This window comes from Aotus nancymaae, unplaced genomic scaffold, assembly GCF_030222135.1.
Source record: "Aotus nancymaae isolate 86718 unplaced genomic scaffold, 86718_ANA_hifiasm-v0.15.2.pri h1tg000011l, whole genome shotgun sequence".
NCBI lineage: Eukaryota > Metazoa > Chordata > Mammalia > Primates > Aotidae > Aotus > Aotus nancymaae.
Genome location: NW_026988422.1, coordinates 36,145,941 through 36,165,320, shown reverse-complemented (window position 1 = coordinate 36,165,320; position 19,380 = coordinate 36,145,941). Strand labels below are relative to the sequence as shown.

Genomic DNA, 19,380 nt, shown 5'->3' with positions numbered 1-19,380 from the left:
TCTAAGGACTCACTAAAACATTAAACCAATTATGCAACATTGCATTAAAGCACAGATGTCAATGCTGACTTAAATTTGCTCTTGTTTTAGTAAGTGCTAAAATGTGAGTTCATTGCAAAACCTTTTCAACTTTAGTTAGTATGGCTTACATTCCTTTTCAAATTTAGTATGGTTTAGTTTTACTTTGATTATGCATAACGGTTTCAATTTGATGTATGATAATGACCAAAAGAGCCTACAATATAGTTTCCAGGTAGAAATGTGCATTAGACCAGAACTCCCAAAAGTACATTATTGAAGGTTTGAATAGGATATTTAAGTCTTAACATTTATCAGCAGATTTATATTTACTACATTTTCTAACAGTAGCTAAAATAATCAATTTTAATGCATTACATGTATTTTAAACCTTTATTTTATTCTGACATTTCAGGAAACATTCATAAGGACAAAACAGTTTAGATACATTTTAATTTATAAGATGGGTTATTTGCTTATAGCAAAATACTTTAGATCTAAAACGTAACATTATAAATGCTCAGGATATTTACCTCTTTTTCTGAAAATGTCTCTGAGATTTAAAATTTGCCTCATTCCTATGACATTTTTTTACAATCACATCTTTGAACAATAATATGAGATTCTTTCAATCTTTTCATCCTTTTTTATTTATTGAAGGCAGTTTTCTGGTGAGCCTTTTAAGCATGCAAGTTCTACCCGTGATCATAAAAAATAAATCACAGAAGCTCTTCGGTGCTAGGTATCATTTAGCCTAATCTAGACAGTGACATTTGGGCCACTAACAGCATAATCATGGTTATTGCTACAAATTGCTCCATGTTTGAGTTTTAATGTTATAAGTAAATTATGCCATCGGATAAAATATATGTTTCTTTGGGAATTAAACATGTTTATTTCAGCAATGTGGCCATGGAATAGCATAGAAACCTAAAGCTTGTTTCATGTAGTAATACTGCCACCTTCTGAAGCCCAAAGGAATTGTTGTCAAGGTTAGCTGTTTTAAGAGACTTCTCAGGTGGCCATTTGTAGTGATCCAGCAGCCAGCAACTTCTAAGTCTAGAAACTGGTTTTTATCATAGAAATGATAAGTTTGATTTTAACTCTTAATTTTAAATAAGTAGAAATGACTACCGGTATCCAATAGTCAGTAAAAATACTATTTCCTCTTTTGATTTTACCCCCAAAAGCCTTTTATTTTCTGGACTTTAGAACTATCATTTTTGGTGATGAGTAGTTTCCTGTTAAAAAGCTCAGTTGATGTAAAGCTAATTCTGGTATAGAAGTTACACAGCAAGAGCGGTTGCCTAGCAGAAGTGGGGCAGTGGTGGCCACAGCTGGGATTGTGAGAAGGGGATGGCAAATGTTTTCCTATCATTCAGTCAGACAGTATGCCCTTCAGCAGAACAACAAGCCCTCCTGATTCTTGAGAATTAGTGAGATTAGCATGAAGCACATAATGCAGGATGATGGGATTTGTCATAATTTGCATTGTCCTGGAAAAATGCGGGTTGATAGAGCGATGCATCTTGGAGCATGTCATGTCCCACGGGCAGGTCACAGAGGAAGCTTGGCAGAAATAATTTTGTGATATGTGCATCAGTTGCAAATGCTTCATAAGTAATTTGTCAAAATAAAATAAATAGGAGGAGGTTAGGAAGGTAGAGAAAGTAGGGTCATTGTAAAAGCATCTTAAAAAAAATTAGATATGCCATCCTCAAATATCACATTTTTAGTGATTAAATGAAAATACAAACAATGAAAGACTAGTCTTATTCTCCTTTTGGTTTTAAATTTCCAAAGCCTTACTGGTAAATCTTTCCTTTTTCCATGGTCTAAAAGTAAAATCTTAGAATACACATGTGTGTTTCTGCAAAGTTTATTTATGAAAGCCCCTTACAGAAATTATCAAATATAGCCACATTAGGAAAGGTTTTCTGAGAGTTTGCATCTGACCTTGATAATGTTCCCAAACTACAGATAGGAAAGGATAATCACTATGTAGTTGACAAAACTAACGTGACAGTGTTACTTATCTGCAGCATCATTTCTGGAAATGGGCATGTAGAATTCAGACAGGCAACGGAAACATGCTTATTTAGCATAGCATTGCAAGAATGAAAGGTCCAGTGTCAGGTATTGTCCATGGTTTATTTATGGAATACCTGACATTGATGCCATTGTCTTTGATATTTAGAAAATTCTTCTATCCAAGAACATTATAGCTAGTGCTTACAGGTTATGTTATTTATCATTTCAATATCTGCTTCTACTGCACAAAGACATTTTGCAATGTCTCCTTTATTTGTCTTTATACATTTCAAACAAAAGAGTAATGCTGGCAATTCAGTAACACTGATCTTTTATGACAGTTGAACATTTGTGGGTTGAGGGTCTAATAAGAAAAAAATTTAAGTGAGGAGTTTAAAGAAAATGAAAAAAAAATCACTTATGAAAATCAGGCTTATAATAAAAATGTATCTTCTTACTACACTGTTCGTAGGAAGAATGCTCATTTTCTCAGATGGTTATAATTGTAGAATTAGGTTTTATGAAAACTAAAATTACCCTAGGGCACAGCTCAACATGAATAAATCTTTCAACACCCAAATCTGGAAACGTGATACACATGAAACTAATAATGCCCTACAATTACAAGTAGATCAAGAAGAACTGTGCAAAGTTTTTAAAAAACATTATTTATTGAGTTCTATAACATGAAAGTGACTCCAAATAATGTTAGTTCAGACTATTTTAAATCATTTTTTTTCTGTAAAATAATAGTGCTCTCTATAAACCTTGTATGTTTTTAAACTTACCCTCCTGTCTATAATCTTCAAAACTGACTGCTTTCAAACAAACTGTTTTACTAATCAGAGATAATAAGTGCTTTATGGTGCCAATTATTAAAAACTAGATTTTTTGTGAACATTATTTTTCTAATATATCATCTCTTGACTCATAAAAAGATTTCCTTAAATAAACCCTATTTACTGGGTTGGAACATTTCAGCCCAATTTCAGCATTGTGGCTGTAAGTGAATATTCTGTACAATATTTATTTCATTGAGAGTTGGTATTGTAGCCTTCAGTCTTGTGTCACATTTTAACAACTCTTTTCTATTGTATTCTTTTTGCAGTATACTACTGCATCAAAGAAAAAAAAAAAAGACACCTGTTGCTTCTCCTGTAAAATTTCTTTCCTCACAGGAAATGTACTTGAAGTGACAGATAATTTGCCTTGGTTAGAAGTTTTTTAGTGTTTCCCCCTAAATAGCAAAGCCATAATACTCTTAGATAATCTTCAGGAAAGAACAAAAATAACTCTTAGTTCTCTCAGCAGAAAATTACGGTAGATGATTTTAAAAAGAAAAACTTTTTCAAATAAGTATACAGCTCACCATTCCCCTCCCAAAAGTTTTAACAAACTAAGGATTTAAATTCCACGTTTTCAGACAAAGTTTTCTAAATTGAATAAACAGGGTAATGTACTGGACAGATCAATTTTCTTATTGTCTTTAGACTTTACGATTCTTCTACTCTAGATAATGACCACTAACCTAGTAATGCCAGTTTAACTCTCAATGTCTTATGAACTGTTTATTCAGTCATTTGTTCATTCAGTCAGTGTATGATCCTACTGCTTATAGTGCCTATTCTGTGTCCTTTGAAGGATACTGTGCAAGAGTTTAATTCCCAGAGGGATGGAGAGTGAAGTGAGCAGAAAAGGCCCAATCAACGATTTAATCGAGAGCTATTTATTGGGCAAAGCACCTCCAGAGTTAATGGCATTGCCACTCCGCGAATGAGTCTCAGAAAATGAAGAGATAGTTAAAAGAATTAGCCTATTAATGTACTATCATCACATCTGGCCTGGATCTAGTTCTTGTGTTTGTCTGGAAAATTCGTTGCTGCTGCAATATTAGAATACCTGGAAATTCTCATGTTAATGGAAGTGTAACTAGTTTGTGTCTTTTAATTTACCTAGTCTGTGATGAAACGCAAACATTTATTTGACAATAAAGTTATGTTTTTTACGCAGGACAGGTGAATTCATGAAGCACACTATATTTGTTTCCCATTCTGCTTTCACTAGCTTGTCTTTAATAAATTCAGTGTCTCAAAGATTATTAGTAGCATTTAGATGATTTTTTTCAGTTTGCCCCAGCTTCAAGAGCTTCCTCTATGAACTTTTATTATCATTTCAGAGTTATTTGTTTAGGATTCTTTATAGTGAACAAGTAGTCTCAGGTTAAAAAAAGAAAAACTCAAAGATAAAATAATAATTGAGTCAGTCTAGAATCTCATCAGGAAGAATGTTCCAGAGAAATCTAGTCTAGATATTTCTGAACATACAGGTAACTTCCTCAAGTAAACAAGAATGTTAGCTAAACAGATTTCCACTGAATTTGAAACTATTTGTTTTTAAATATAAAAGAAGGGAGGCCGAGGCGGGTGGATCACGAGGTCAAGAGATCGAGACCATCCTGGTCAACAAGGCGAAACCCCGTCTCTACTAAAAATACAAAAAATTAGCTGGGCACGGTGGCGCGTGCCTGTAATCCCAGCTACTCAGGAGGCTGAGGCAGGAGAATTGCCTGAACCCAGGAGGCAGAGGTTGCGGTGAGCCGAGATCGTGCCATTGCACTCCAGCCTGGGTAACAAGAGCAGAACTCCGTCTCAAAAAAAAAAATATATATATATAAAAGAAATTGTTTAAGTAATTATTTAATTTTCATTGACAATTTGAATTTGAAAACTATTTCTTTAAAGCAAAAATGGTGTATTATTCCATTTTCACATTGCTGATGAAGACGTATCCAAGACTAAGCAGTTTACAAAAGAAAGAGGTTTATTGGACTTACAGTTACACATGACTGAGGAGACCTCACAATCATGGCAGAAGGCAGGGAGGAGCAAGTCACATCTTATGTGGATGGCAGCAGGCAAAGAGAGCTTGTGCAAAGTAACTCCTCTTTGTAAAACCGTCAGATCTCGTGAGACTTATTCACTGTCACAGGAGCAGCATGAGAAAGACCCACCCCCATTATTCAATTACCTCCCACTGGGTCCCTCCCACAACACATGGGAATTGTTGGAGCAACAATTCAAGGTGAGATTTGGGTGAGGACACAGCCAAACCATACCAAATGACTACCATAAATTCTCTGAAAAGTTACTGGTACTGGAAAACAGGAAAAAATCAAGGCTAGGAATAAAACGTACTTATTTTAGATACAGGTTTTTTCCTCCTGACCAGGGTATATATCTCTAATGCATCTCAATATGTATACATTTTGGGCCAGGCATGGTGGCTCATGCCTGTCATACTAACAGTATGGTGGGGGCCAAAGTGGGAGGATCACTTGAACCCAAGAGTTGGAGATAACCCTGAGCAACTTAGCAAGACCTCATCTCTACAAAAAATGAAAAAATTAGCTGAGCATGGTGTGCCCCTATAGTCCTAGCTACTTGGAAGGCGGAGGCAGGAAGATTGCTTGAGCCCAGGAGTTCAAGGCTGCAGTGAGCTGTAATTGCACCACTGCATTCCAGCCTGGAGGACAGAATAAGGCCTTGTCTCAAAAAAAAAAAAAAAAAAAAACCATATATTTTGGAGACTTCACCCATGAATTTTCCTTTTATATCTGTCATAGGTTTGCTTCTTTTAATACAAAAGTCATCATACTTGTTTCTGGTTCAAACTTGACATGCAAGCCCTGAAGTCCTTTTACTAGCACTGTAGGGAAAGGAAGTATTTATTCTTTCATTCATTTTTCCAAGCTCACCACTCCGCCACAATATAGGTCTATTGGCTGTTACAAAATAATTTTTATTATATGTATAATTTATATTATAAAATATTTCTGAAGTTATAAAGTAAATAAAACCGTACATGTTCTCACTTTTTTCTTTTTGTTAATATTTAAATCACCATTTTTATTGTCCAGAAAATTTTTGCAATCTATTAGCCCATGATTTAGACATGTCTCCTTGGATTATTTCAGGATAAAAATTTAGCCAAATAACACATTTTACCTTAGGGGGAAAAAAAGATAGCATTTCATTTCCTCTACACACGTTAAGTTTATTCCTCAGAAGGTTTCTTGTTGTATATATTATATGGAAAAGACATTATTTGTAAATATGTGATTAGATCATATTGTACACTTATTAGGTTGGGATGTCATCAAGCTCTCAGTTTCTGATAGTGCATGGCAGCTGATGAGAGACGATAGATGACAAAAGAGAAAAGTCAATTGTTTGACTGTGGGAGATGATCAGATCATGCTTGAAATGGAAATCTTCCCTTTTACCAGAACAGAACTGTGTCCTGAAGGGAAATAATGTTCTGTCCTGTTGGCCCCTCGGAACTGGATTGAAAGTAATGGATCGTAAAATTTATGCTTAATGAAAGAATAAAACATCTGAAATTACTACAGCAAAGATAAAGGCAAAGAGGGTCAGAAGAATCACTAGTGTAATTTTTGGAGAACTATCTTCTCCCACCATCAATTTACATTGCCGTGGCTTATATCTTATACATTGGATTTCAAAAGTCATTTTCCAGGGCATTCAGAAGTTGTCTAAGACTCTGTGTGTGTGTGTGTGTGTGTGTGTGTGTGTTTGTGTGTTTTGTGTGTGTGTGTGTACTGTGTCCAATGAAAAAAGTAAACCATCTTTCTTGCTTGAAATGGTGGCCATTGTTTTTACTTTAGCTTAAACATATTTTGGTGTTAGTAATAGGACTCTAGAGGACCCTCATTGGGTTTGGTGGGGTGGGAAGAACCATTATAGGAAATTATTCAGAGGCCAGGGACAGTGGCTCACACCTGTGGTCCCAGCACTTTGGGAGGCCAAGGTGGGCGGATTACGAGGTCCGGAGTTCAAGACCAGCCTGGCCAAGAGACCAGCCTGGCTAATATGTTAAAATCCAATCTCTGCTAAAAGTACAAAAATTAGCCAGGCATGGTGGCAGGTGCCTGTGGTCCCAGCTGCTCAGGAGGCTGAGGCAGGAGAATTGCTTGAACCCAGGAGGCAGAGGTTGCAGTGAGCAGAGGTCACGCCATTGCACTCCAGCTCCTGGGCATCAGAGCAAGACTCAGACTCAAAAAAAAAAAAAAAGAATTACTCAGGAGCACCAAGAGAAGTGGGGAGAGCTGGTAATAGAAAGACATATAAAGCTTGCTTCTGACCAGGAAAGAGAGATAATGTGATAGAATCAAGGGCCAGGAAAAGATGGTATTTCCCTCCACGGCCACATGACTACCATGAGAGAAAACCCAGAATATAAATGGGAAAAATAAGTGAAGAAGCCTGATTCCACTAAATAGTAGGACTGTTCTTAATCACAGGTTACTGCTAAATAAATGGATCAGAGACCAGGCTCAAATGCATAGAAACTCAGTATATAACTCAAGCTGTGCTAAGCAGCTTATTATTTAATCCTTACAGCTATTCTTTTAAATGAGTATTATTATTCCATTTTTGAGTATGGAAACTGAGCTTCACAGAGGTTGTGTAACTTGTCCAGAATCACACAGCTAGTGACTAGTGAAGTAAGACTATTAACCTCAACGCTATATGACTTCAAACCTATGCTTTTATCATACAGCATTATTCAAATTTGGGAAAGAAGGAACCCAATACTAAAGTAAAGACTGAGCTGCTTTTTTATTTTAAGAAAATGTTTGTGGTTTTATTGTGTCATGAGGCATTGAAACATCTGAACAAATCAATGTCTGGGTGGTGAGGCAGCTGCTTTCTCCTTCCCTTACATCTTTCAAGGCATGCATAGTACAACACTTACTCCTTCAGATGCAACTAGTCTAACATCCAAACATCATGCACAACACCTGGGTGGCAGCACTGCACTGTGCCCACTCCCACCAAGGCCCTGCTCCTTTGGCATGATATGTGGAGCATCTGGAGGAGTATAAATGATATTGGAAAGAGGAGGGAGGAGGAAACAGCATGACTGCCTGGCTGGAAAGAGGTCAGCCCAAGATGTGCATTCCAAGCCTGAACATGTCATTGGTGCAAACCCAAGTATTGTTGATGTTCTTCAATATGAACATCTATGTGTGGAACCCCATGATGGGGTCTTCATCCACCTTAAGGTGGCCCACAACTGTGCTGATGATGCAGCTGGCTTGGGCTGATGGTCCTGCACTGTGATGCTGTGCTGGATTGTTTGGAAGGGATGGCTAGACAACTTCTCCACAATGGCAGCTTTCCCCTGGAACTGCTGTCCTTTCCATGTAAGGCATGGCACATCAATGTAAATTGCACCTAGTTGGGTTATTTCTCATTATGAAATAACCGGTAGTAAAGCTGAATGAAACAGGATCCAGTCTGCTCCCAAATTGGCTCATTTCCCATTCTGGAGCATCCCCCAGCCTCGTTGAGACCTGAAGGGTTGGCACAATGGTGGCAGCAGCATGACAACCCAGCACAGTCTGCAAGACTGAGTTTCTTCAAAAACTGTTTGAGGAAACTCCTGGATGTGGTGACTCACAACTGTAATCTTAGTGCTTTGAGAAGCAGAGATGGGAGGATCACTTGAGGCCAGGAGTTCAAAACCAGCCTGGCCAGCATAGTGAGACCTTGCCTCTACAGAAAATTAAAAAAAAAAAAAAAATCAGCCAGGTGTGGCAGCACACACCTGTAGTCCCACCTACTTGGGAGGCTGAGGCAAGAGGATTGATTGGGAGTTCCAGGAGCTCCAGCCAGAAGTTCCAAGCTGCAGTGAGCTATGATCACACTGTTGCCCTGCAGCCTGGGTGACAGAATGAGACCCAGGCTCATTTAAAAACAAAAAGAAAAACTATTTGCAGAAGCTGAATCATGTAGGAGGAGTAGCAAAAACAAATAATGAACTAGGAAATTAGTTTTATATAAAAAGAGAATGGAAGAGTTGGGGATACTCTTTGAGAAGCAATATCTAATAAAAATGAATTGAATAATATACTCTTGAATATTATGTTGTCTAAATTCTATGAGGCATCTTGGTGAGAATAATGCTATGGTTGTTCTGTTACTAACTGAAGACAATATACAAGTAAATGAATTAAGTGAAAATAAGCAAACAAACAAAAAATCAAAGAATTTGTTGCATGTGAGAATGTCTTGACCAGAGGTCAATGAAAGGCAGTGTAGGCTACCTCAAGTATCTACAAAAGATATTTCTGTTAGAATGTGTCACTACAACATATTCTTTCTTAAGCTGTGTTGGCCCTTGGAGATTCATTGCCTGACTCATACATGATCATTTATAAATATTTTAGGAATGAATGTATGACTAGAGCCTTTTTCACACCAGCCTGGGAATTCATGAATGTCTTGCTAAAAGAGATGATACCTAAGACTCGACCAATGTTTTGGATAGAAGAATGGATTTTAAGAAATCATGATTATACAACAATCGTACATGTTCTGCACATGTACCCTAGAACCTAAAGTGCAATTATATATATATATATATTTAAAAAAAAAAAAGAAGTCATGATTTTGTTAAAAGCTGTAAAAAATAAAATGAGTTGTCTGGCTTCCAGCCTCCTGCTTAGGTCAAAAGGCATGTCTCCTTTTGGTCATTTTTTTCATGAAAAATTTTATTATTAGCATATGTTTTCTGAATTAAAAAAAAAAACTATTTTGGGTCAAAATATGTCAATATATATTTAAATGACAATATTTTAAAGTTTTCAGGCAATGATTCTGTTGACTCTTTAATTTTGTGAGCTATTTGGTAATATGCCATAATTTTTTAAGAATGGTTTCGTTATGTTTATAGTTTTAAAAGGAAGCAATCATAAAATTTGCCTTTGAGGTCTCCTAAAAATAAGAATTTGCTTAAGGGAGCAAGTCTTGCATGCCCTTTTGAATTTTTCAGGACAGTTCACTCAGAATTGTATATGAAGTGGTACTAAAGGACAGATAGGCAATTATTTATCTATTTTAATATTGTATTTGAAGCATTCACCAGTAGAAAGCATAGAAAAGTAAGTCAGTTGTCTTTCCAACAAAGATCTAGATGAGCTAATGCATTTGCTGTAATATCTAGGAAAACTTGAACTTCTGAAAGCTGATTCTTTGTTATGAGAACTATGAATAAAACTGAGAGAATTCATAAGATTTCCATCCTCAGTAAACATAAAAGAGAAAAATATTTTTTTACCTTACCTACTTAATAGTGCATTAGATTTTAGTAAAGCTTGTAGAAATTTAAGTTTGAAATTTGTACCTTTAATATGTTTAAGATAAATTGGTAAATAGTTCTCTGTTGTATCTATAGCAACCTAATATGGAGTAATCCAAATTTCACATTTGGGTTATCGTCATTATTATCATTAAGGCTGATGTGTGCTGTTGGGATGTGCACAACATGAATAATTCTATGCTATTGTCTCAGTTATCAGTATATTCTCTCTCTACCTTTTAAAAGGCTAGCCATTTTATAAATTCTAACTTAAATCACCTCTCTTCCATGACACTTTCATCCAAGTCATGAGCTACAAATGATTTTTCTTTACCCTAACCTCCAAAATGATTTATTGCTTAAGACTCTCTGGTTATCATTTGCAGAAGCGTACTAATGCTGTTTAAGCAAACAGTAGAAAATGTATTATTGTGATGATGTGCTCTCTTCCGGAACATCAAAGTAGAAATTATCTAGCCCTCAGAAGGCTACTGTGAATTAGAACTAGACCCAGGAACTAAAATCAGAATAATAATGATAGCAAATATTTATGTTATTGTATCAGTCTGCTTGGGCTGCCATTACAAAATACTATAGACTGGGAGACTCAAACAACAGAAGTTTGTTTCTCACAGTTCTGGAGGCTAGGAAGTTCAAGATCAAGGTGCCACCAATTAGGTTTCTGATAAGGACCCTGTCTTCTCATGTGTCCTCATACAGCCTTTCCTTGGTACCTGTGTGTAGGGAAAGAGATTACACCCTCTTTCTCTTCATATAAGGTCACCAATCCTATTGGATTAGCTGATTTTATGACTTCATTTAACCTTGATTTCTTTCTAAAGCTCTTTCTCCAAATACAGTCACATAGAGGGTTAGGGCTTCAATATATGAATTTGAGGTTAGTTTTTGCAACACTATGAAGAAATGCCTGAAGCTGGGTAATTTATAAAGAAAAGAGGTTTAATTCGCTCACAATTCTGCAGGCTGTACAGGAAGCATGGTGCTGGCATCTGCTTGGCTTCTGGTAAGGCCTCAGAAAGCTTACAATCATGGTGAAAGGCAAAGGGGAGCAGGTGCATTCTATGGTGAGAGAGGAAGCAAGGGGTGGAGGAGATGCCACACTCTTTTAAACAACCAGGACCAGGTCTTGCATGAACTCAGAGAGAGAGCTCACTTATGGGGAGGACAGCACCAAGTTATTAATGTGAGATCTGACCTCATGACCCAAACACCTCCCACCAAGCCCCACCTGTAACACAGGAGATAACATTTCAACCTGAGATTTGGAGGGAACAAACTTCCCAAACCATATCATTCTGCCTCTGGTTCCTCAAATCTCATGTCCTTCTATACAAAACACAATCAGTCTATCTCAGTAGTCCCCCAAAGCCTTAACTTATTCCAGCATTAACCCAAAAGTCCCAAGTCCAAAGTCTCATCTGGAGATTAGTTCTTTTCTATGAGCCTGTAAGATTAAAAAAAGTTATTTACTCCCAAGATACAATGGTGGTACAGTTTTGGGTAGACATTCCCATTCCAATATGGAGAAATCAGCCCCCAAAAAAGGGACAATAGGCCCCACACAAGTCTGAAACCCAGCAGGGAAGTCATTACATTTTAAAGCTCCAAAATAATCTCCTTTGACTTAATGTCCTGCACTCAGGGTGCAAAGGTGCAAGGGGTGGGCTTCCAAGGCCTTAGGCAGCTCAACCCTGTATCTTTGCTGGATACAGTCTACAGGGCTGCTCTGATGGATTGGAGTCCAGTGCCTGTGCTTCTCCAGACTAAGTATGCAAGCTGCTGCTGCTTCTACCATTCTTTGGCTTGGAGGGCAGTGGTCCCCTTCTCACAGCTCCACTAGGCAATGCCCTGGTGGATACTCTGTATGGGGTCTGCAACCTCACATGTCCCCTTGATGCTGCCCTACTGGTAGAGCTTCTCTGTCGGGGCTCTACATCTGCATCAGGCTTCTGCTCAGGCATCTAGGCTTTCCTATACATTATCCAAAATCTATATGGAAGCTGCCAAGCCTCCTTCACTTTTGCATTCTGTGCAGCCCCAGTCTTAACGCCACATGGAAGCTGCCAAGGCTTATGACTTGCACTCTCCAAAGTGGCAGCTGGAGATGTACCTGGGGCTTTTGAGCCACATCTGGAGCTGGAGCAAGTTAGTTACAGGGAGTAGCGTCCCAAGGCTGAGCAGGGCAGCAGTGTTCTTGGCCTGGTCCCTGAAACCATTCTTTCTTTCTAGACCTCTGGGCCTGTGATAGAAAGGGCTGCCTCAGAGATTTCTGAAATGCCTTCAAGGCCACTTTTCCCATTGTCTTGGATATTAGCATTGGGTTCCCTTTTGGTTATGCTAGTCTCTTTGGCAAGTGGTTACTCCACAACTTGCTTGTATTTCTTCTTTATAATGTGCAAGGCTGCAAATTTGTCAAACTTTTATGCTCTGTTTCCCGTTTAAATATGATTTCCACCTTTAAGTCATTTCTTTGCTCCTGTATCTGATGATAGACTGTTAGAAGCAACCAGGCCATATCTTGAACACTTTGCTGCCTAGAAATTTATTCTGCCAGATACTCTAGGTGATAATTCTTAAGTTCAAACTTCCACAGCTTCCTAGGACATGAACACAATTCAGCCAAGTTCTTTGCAGCAGCACAACAGGGATAACCTTTGCTATAGTTCCCAATGACATCTTTATTTCCATCTGAGAGCTCTTCAGCCTGGACTTCACTGTCCATATCTCTATCAACATTCTGGTCATAACCATTTAACTAGATTCTAAGAAATTCCAAACTTTCCTTCATCTTCCTGTCTTATTTTCAGACCTCTAGACTCTTGCATTTCTGCCTGTTACCCAGTTCTAAAACCCTTCCACATTTTCAGGTATCTTTATAAGAATACTCCTCTCCTGGTAACAATTTTCAGTATTAGTCAGTTCTTTCTTTACTATAAAGAAATACTTAAGGCTGGAGAGCAATCAGACAAGAGAGGGAAGTAAAAGGTGTCCAAATCAGTAAAGAGGAAGTCAAACTGATGCTGTTTGCTGATGATATGATTGTATACCTAGAAAACCCTAAAGACTCCTCCAAAAAAACTCCTGGAACTGATAGAAGAAGTCAGCAAAGTTTCCAGATACAAAATTCATGTATACAATTTAGTAACCCTCCTATATACCAACAGTGCTGAGAATCAAATCAAGAATTCAACCCCTTTAAAATAGCTGAAAAAAAAATACTTAGGAATATACATAACAAAGGAGGTGAAAGACCTCTACAAGGAAAACTACAAAACACTGCCGAAAGAAATCATAAATGACTACAAACAAATGGAAACATATCCCATACTCATAGATGGGTAGAATCAACATTGTGAAAATGACCATACTGCCAAAAGCATTCTACAAATTCAATGAAATTCCCATCAAAATACTGTAATCATTCTTCATAGAACTATAAAAAACAATCCAAAAATTCATATGGAACCAAAAAAGCCCACATAGCCAAAGCAAGTCTAAGCAAAAAGAACAAATCTGGAGGCATCACATTACCTGATTTCAAAGTGTACTATAAGGCCATACTCACCAGAACAGCATGGTACTGGTGTAAAAATAGGCACATAGACCAATGGAACAGAATAGAGAACCCAGAAATATATCCAAATACAACCAACTGATCTTTGACAAAGCAAACAAAAGCATATAAGTGGAGAAAGGACACCCTATTCAATAAATAGTGCTGGGATAATTGGCTAGCCACATTTAGAAGAATGAAACTGAATTCTCATCTCTCACCTTACCCAAAAAATTAACACAAGATGGAAAGGACTTAAGACTTGAAACTATAAAAAATCTAGAAGATAACATCAGAAAAACCTTTCTAGACATTGGCTTAGGAAAGGATTTCATAAACAAGAACTCAAAAGCAAATGCAATACAAACAAAGATGAATAGCTGGTACTTAATAAAACTAAAGAGCATTTGCACAGCAAAAGGAACATTCAGCAGAATAAACAGACAACCCACAGAGTGGGTGAAAATCTTCACAGTCTGTACATCTGACAAAGGACTAGTATCCAGAATCTACAATGAACTCAAGTTAGCAAGAAAAAACAATCCCATCAAAAATTGGGCTAAGGACATGAATAGACAGTTCTCAAAAGAAGATAAACAGATGCCCAATGATTGAAAAAATGCTCAACATCACTAATGATCAGAGAAATGCAAATCAGAACCACCTTAGTCCTACAAGAATGGCCTTAACTACAAAATTTTTAAAAATAGTTATTGGCCTGGATACAGTGAGCAAGGAACACTTCTACACTGCTGGTGGGAATGTAAACTAGTACAAACACTATGGAAAACTGTGGATATTCCTTAAAGAACTGAAAGTAGAACTACCATTTGATCAGCAGTCCCACTACTATGTATCTACACAGAAAGAAGTCATTATTCAAAAAAGATGCTTGCACATGCATGTTTATAGCAGCACAATTAGCAACTGCAAAAATGTGGAACTAACCCAAATGGCCATCAATCAACAAGTAGATAAAGAAACTGTGGTATATATCTACAATGGAATACAACTCAACCATAAAAAGAAATAAATTAATGGCATTTGCAGTCACCTGAATGAGACAGGATACTATTGTTATTGTTTTACTTTAAGTTCTGGGATACATGTACAGAACGTGCAGGTTTGTTATCTAGGCATACATTTGCCACGGTGGTTTGCTGCACTTATCAACCCACATCTAGGTTTTAAGTCCCACATGCATTAGGTATCTGTCCTAATGCTCTCCCTCTCCTTGCTCCCCACCCCTGACAGACCCCAGTGTGTGATGTTTCCCTCCCTGTGTCCATGTGTTCTCATTCTTCAGCTCCCACTTATGAGTGAGAAAAAGCAGTGTTTGGTTTTCTGTTCCTGTGTTACTTTGCTGAGAATGATGGCCTCCAGCTTCATTCATGTCCCTGCAAAAGACATGAACTCATTATTTTTTATATAGTATTTCATGGTGTATATATGCCACATTTTCTTTATCCAGTCTATCATTGATGGGCATTTGGGTTGGTTCCAAGTCTTTACTATTGCAAATAGTGCTGCAATAAACAGACATGTGCATGTGTCTTTATAGTAGAATGATTTATAATCCTTTGGGTATATACCAAGTAATGGGATTGCGAGTCAAATGGTATTTCTAGTTCTAGATCCTTGAGGTATCGCCACACTGTCTTCCACAATGGTTGAACTAATTTACATTCCCAGCAACAGTGTAAAAGCCATCCTGTTTCTCTACAGCCTTGCCAGCATCTGTTGTCTCCAGATTTTTTAATGATCACCATTCGAATTGGCATGAGATGGTATCTCAATGTGGTTTTGATTTACCTTTTGCTAATGACCAGTGATGATGAGCTTATTTTCATATGTTTTTTGGCGACATAAATGTCTTCTTTTGAGAAGTGTCTGCTCGTATTCTTCGCTCACTTTTTGATGGGTTTGTTTTTTTCTTGTAAATTTATTTAAGTTCTTTGTAGATTCTGGATGTTAGCTGTTTGTTAGATAGATAGATTGCAAAAATTTTCTCCTATTCTATAGGTTGCCTGCTCACTCTAATGAGAGTTTCTTTTGCTATGCAGAGGCTCTTAAATTTAATTAGATTCTATTTGCCAATTTTGGCTTTTGTTGCCATTGCTTTCGGTGTTTTAGTCATGAAGTCTTTTCCCATGCCTATGTCCTGAATGGTATTGCCTAGGTTTTCTTCTAGGGTTTCCTAGTTTTTGGTTTTACATTTAAAGTCTTTAATCCATCTTGAGTTAATTTTTGTATACAGTGTAAGGAAGTAGTCCAGTTTCTGTTTTCTGCATCTGGCTAGCCAGTTTTCCCAGCTCCATTTATTAAATAGGAAATCCATTCTTCACTGCTTGTTTTTGTCAGGCTTGTTGAAGATCAGACAGTTGTAGAGTTGTGGTGTTATTTCTGAGGTCTCTATTCTGTTCCATTGGTCTATATATCTGTTTTGGTACTAGTACCATGCCGTTTTGTTACTGTAGCCTTGTAGTATAGTTTGAAGTCAGGTAGTGTGATGCCTCTAGCTTTGTTCTTTTTGGTTAGGATTGTCTTGGCTATATGGGCTCTCTTTTGGTTCCATATGAAATTTAAAGTAGTTTTTTCTGTTTCTGCAAAGAAAGTCATGGTAGCTTGATGGGGGTAGCATTGAATCTATAAATTACTTTGGGCAGTATGGCCATTTTCACAATATTGATTCTTCCTATCCATGAACATGGAATGTTTTTCCATTTGTTTGTGTCTTCTCTTATTTCCTTGAGCAGTGGTTTGTAGTTCTTCTTGAAGAGGTCTTTCGCATACCTTGTAAGTTGTATTCCTATGTATTTTATTCTCTTTGTAGCAATTGTGAATGGGAGTTCACTCAGGATTTGGCTCTCTGCTTGTCTGTTGTTGGTGTATAGGAATGCTTGTGATTTTTGCACACTGATTTTGTATCCTGAGACTTTGCTGAAGTTGCTTATCAGCTTAAGGATTTTGGGGGCTGTGACGAAGGGGTTTTCTAAATATACAATCATGTCATCTGCAAACAGAGACAATTTGTCTTTGTTCTAAGTCAAGTAACTCAGGAATGGAAAACCAAATATTGTATGTTCTCACTGATAAGTGGAAGCTAAGCTATGAGGATACAAAGGCATAAGAATAATACAATGGACTTTGGGGACTCAGGGGAAAGGGTAGGAAAGGGGTGAGGGATAAAAGACTACAAATTGGGTGCAGTATATACTGCTCGGCTGATGGGTGCACCAAAATCTCACAAATCACCACTAAAGATCTTACTCATGTAACCAAACACCACCTTTTCCCCAATAACCTATGGAAATAAAAAAAAATTTTTTTTTAATTTTAAGAAATACCCTAGGCTGTATAATTTATAAAGAACAGAGGTTTAATTGTCTCATGGTTCTGTAGGCTCTACCGAAAGCATGGTGCTGGCATCTGCTCAGCTTGTGATGAGGCCTCAGGAAGCTTAACAGTCATGGCAAAAGGCAAAGGGGAGCTGGTGTATCACATGGGAGCAATAGAGGGAGCCATGGGGGTGAGGTACCCCCCTTTTTTTTGAGATGGAGTCTTGCTCTGTCATTCAGGCTGGAGTACAGTGGGGCAATCTCAGCCCACTGCAACCTCCACCTCCTGGGTTCAAGCGATTCTCCTACCTCAGCCTCCCAAGTAGCTGAGATTACAGGCGTGCACGACCACGCTCAGCTAATTTTTGTATTTTTAGTAGAGATGAGGTTTCACCATGTTGGCCAGGCTGGTCTCGAACTCCTGACCTCAGGTGATCCACCCACCTTGTCATCCCAAAGTGCTAGGATTACAGGCATGAGCCACTGCGCCAGGCCCCACATTCTTTTAAACAATCAGATCTCACATGAACTCAGAGTATGAAGTCACTTCTTATTGTGAGGTTCCAAGCTATTCATGAGGGATCCACCCCCATGACCCAAACACCATGGGTGTTTGGCCCCACCTTGAACACTGGGGATTACATTTCAACATGAGATTTCAAGGCACAAACATCCAAACAATATCAGGAAGGACACAATTCAGTCCATAATATCATGCTTCCTAGATGCTATGCCATATTAGAAGCACTTTAGATGTAAAGTCATTTTTTAGTGTCCATGAGAGATAGCATATAGGACTCCCATGGACACCAAAATTCACAGATGAACTCAAGTCCCTTATATTAAATGGCCATAGTGTCTGCATAGAACCTATATGCATCCTCTTGTATACTTTAAATCATCTCTAGATTAATTGTAATACCTAATACAATGTAAATATTTGTTATACTCTATTTTTTTGTCTTGTTTTTTATTGTATTGTTATTTTTACTGATTTTTAAAAATATTTTTGATCTGTGGTTGGTTGAATCCACAGATGCAGAATCCATGGATACAGAAGGTGAACTGCATTGTCTTTAATGTTCACAAAGATCCTACAAAATAGATACTATTTTACCACCATTTCATGAATAAGGACAAGAAAGCAGAAAATATTAAGTAAGTAACTTGTCTGAGGTTACATAGTTTATAAATGATGAAGCCAAGTTTAAACACGGTTTTCTGGTTATAGAGTTCATGTCCTTGGATACTGAGCTAAACTGTCCCACTGGAGCCAACAGGACTCCCTTCTGTCATCTCCGTTTCTATCTGGGTGTTTGCTCTACCTTGCAGCATAGCTTTCTCTGATTCTTAAGGCCATGGGAATAACATGCCTGGTCCTCAGCTCCAGAGATTCCATGTTACAATTCTCAGTGCCCATCCTGTATGTCTGAGAAACAGAATTCTTCCACCATCACGGGTCAGTTTTGCCCTGCCTAGCGCCTGACAATATTCATTGAAGAAGTGAATACTTGAGTGGTCACTATGTATTACTCTGCCTTTACTCTATATGTGTAACTTTAACTGCCAAAATGGGTGAATCATGTTCTGTTTGTGCTTATTCATCTTGTTATCCTGTTATTCTCCCCGGAGACGGCACCTTGATTCAGATGCTTTCCTTTGAAACAACTTTAATTGATATGGGTGTTTTTTGTCAAATGTTTGTTTTTTCTTCTTGCCCTGAGGAAATGTTTGCAAAGAATATATTTTCATATTCCTTTTCTTCAAGTTATGAAATGAAAGCTACTCAGTTGGGGGTGGGGGATGGGGGGTGGGGAGAATGAAAGTCAGAAAAGGTGAATAATGCCTCTTTGTTTGTTTGTTCGTTTGTTCATTTGTTTAACTCAATTGACCTTTTATTTAATCCTTCTATTCCTAAGGGAACTGTAAGAGGTTTGGGCAGCACTGCAGCTTTTTGGGATAAGGGTTAGTTAATTTCATAATATGAAAGAAGTTTGGCTGAACTAACCCTTTTGTAGGGAAGCCTTATGTTTGGCAGTCAGTGGTTTTCTAGACATATTTATACCCCACCTCAATTCTAACTCCTATCTGATTAGACCAGTAACTGAAAACATGAAGTTTGTAGGTAGATGGTCTTGGCTTCAGCTCCCATCAGTTTACAAGCTTTGTGATCCTTGGCAAGTTACTCAACTTCTCTGCACTTGTGTACTGAACTATGAAATTAAAAGGATCAGAGGATTTTTACATCATAAAACT

General features: G+C 37.7%; 1 protein-coding gene and 1 pseudogene across 3 annotated transcripts in view; one reads left to right on the top strand and one right to left on the bottom strand.

The window, feature by feature from the left end:
- Window positions 1-19,380, top strand: part of DPH6 (diphthamine biosynthesis 6) — a 339,756-nt gene that overhangs the window by 265,896 nt on the left and 54,480 nt on the right. The window contains exon 11 of one of the 3 annotated variants that reach the window (XR_010342041.1): window positions 18,161-18,282. The exons of the other annotated variants lie outside the window; for them this stretch is intronic. The gene's annotated coding sequence lies outside the window, so the exon portion shown is untranslated. Of the gene's footprint in view, window positions 1-18,160; window positions 18,283-19,380 lie in introns of those variants that run through there. 3 annotated transcript variants of the gene reach the window in all.
- Window positions 8,012-8,396, bottom strand: LOC135274170 (nuclear transport factor 2-like; annotated as a pseudogene).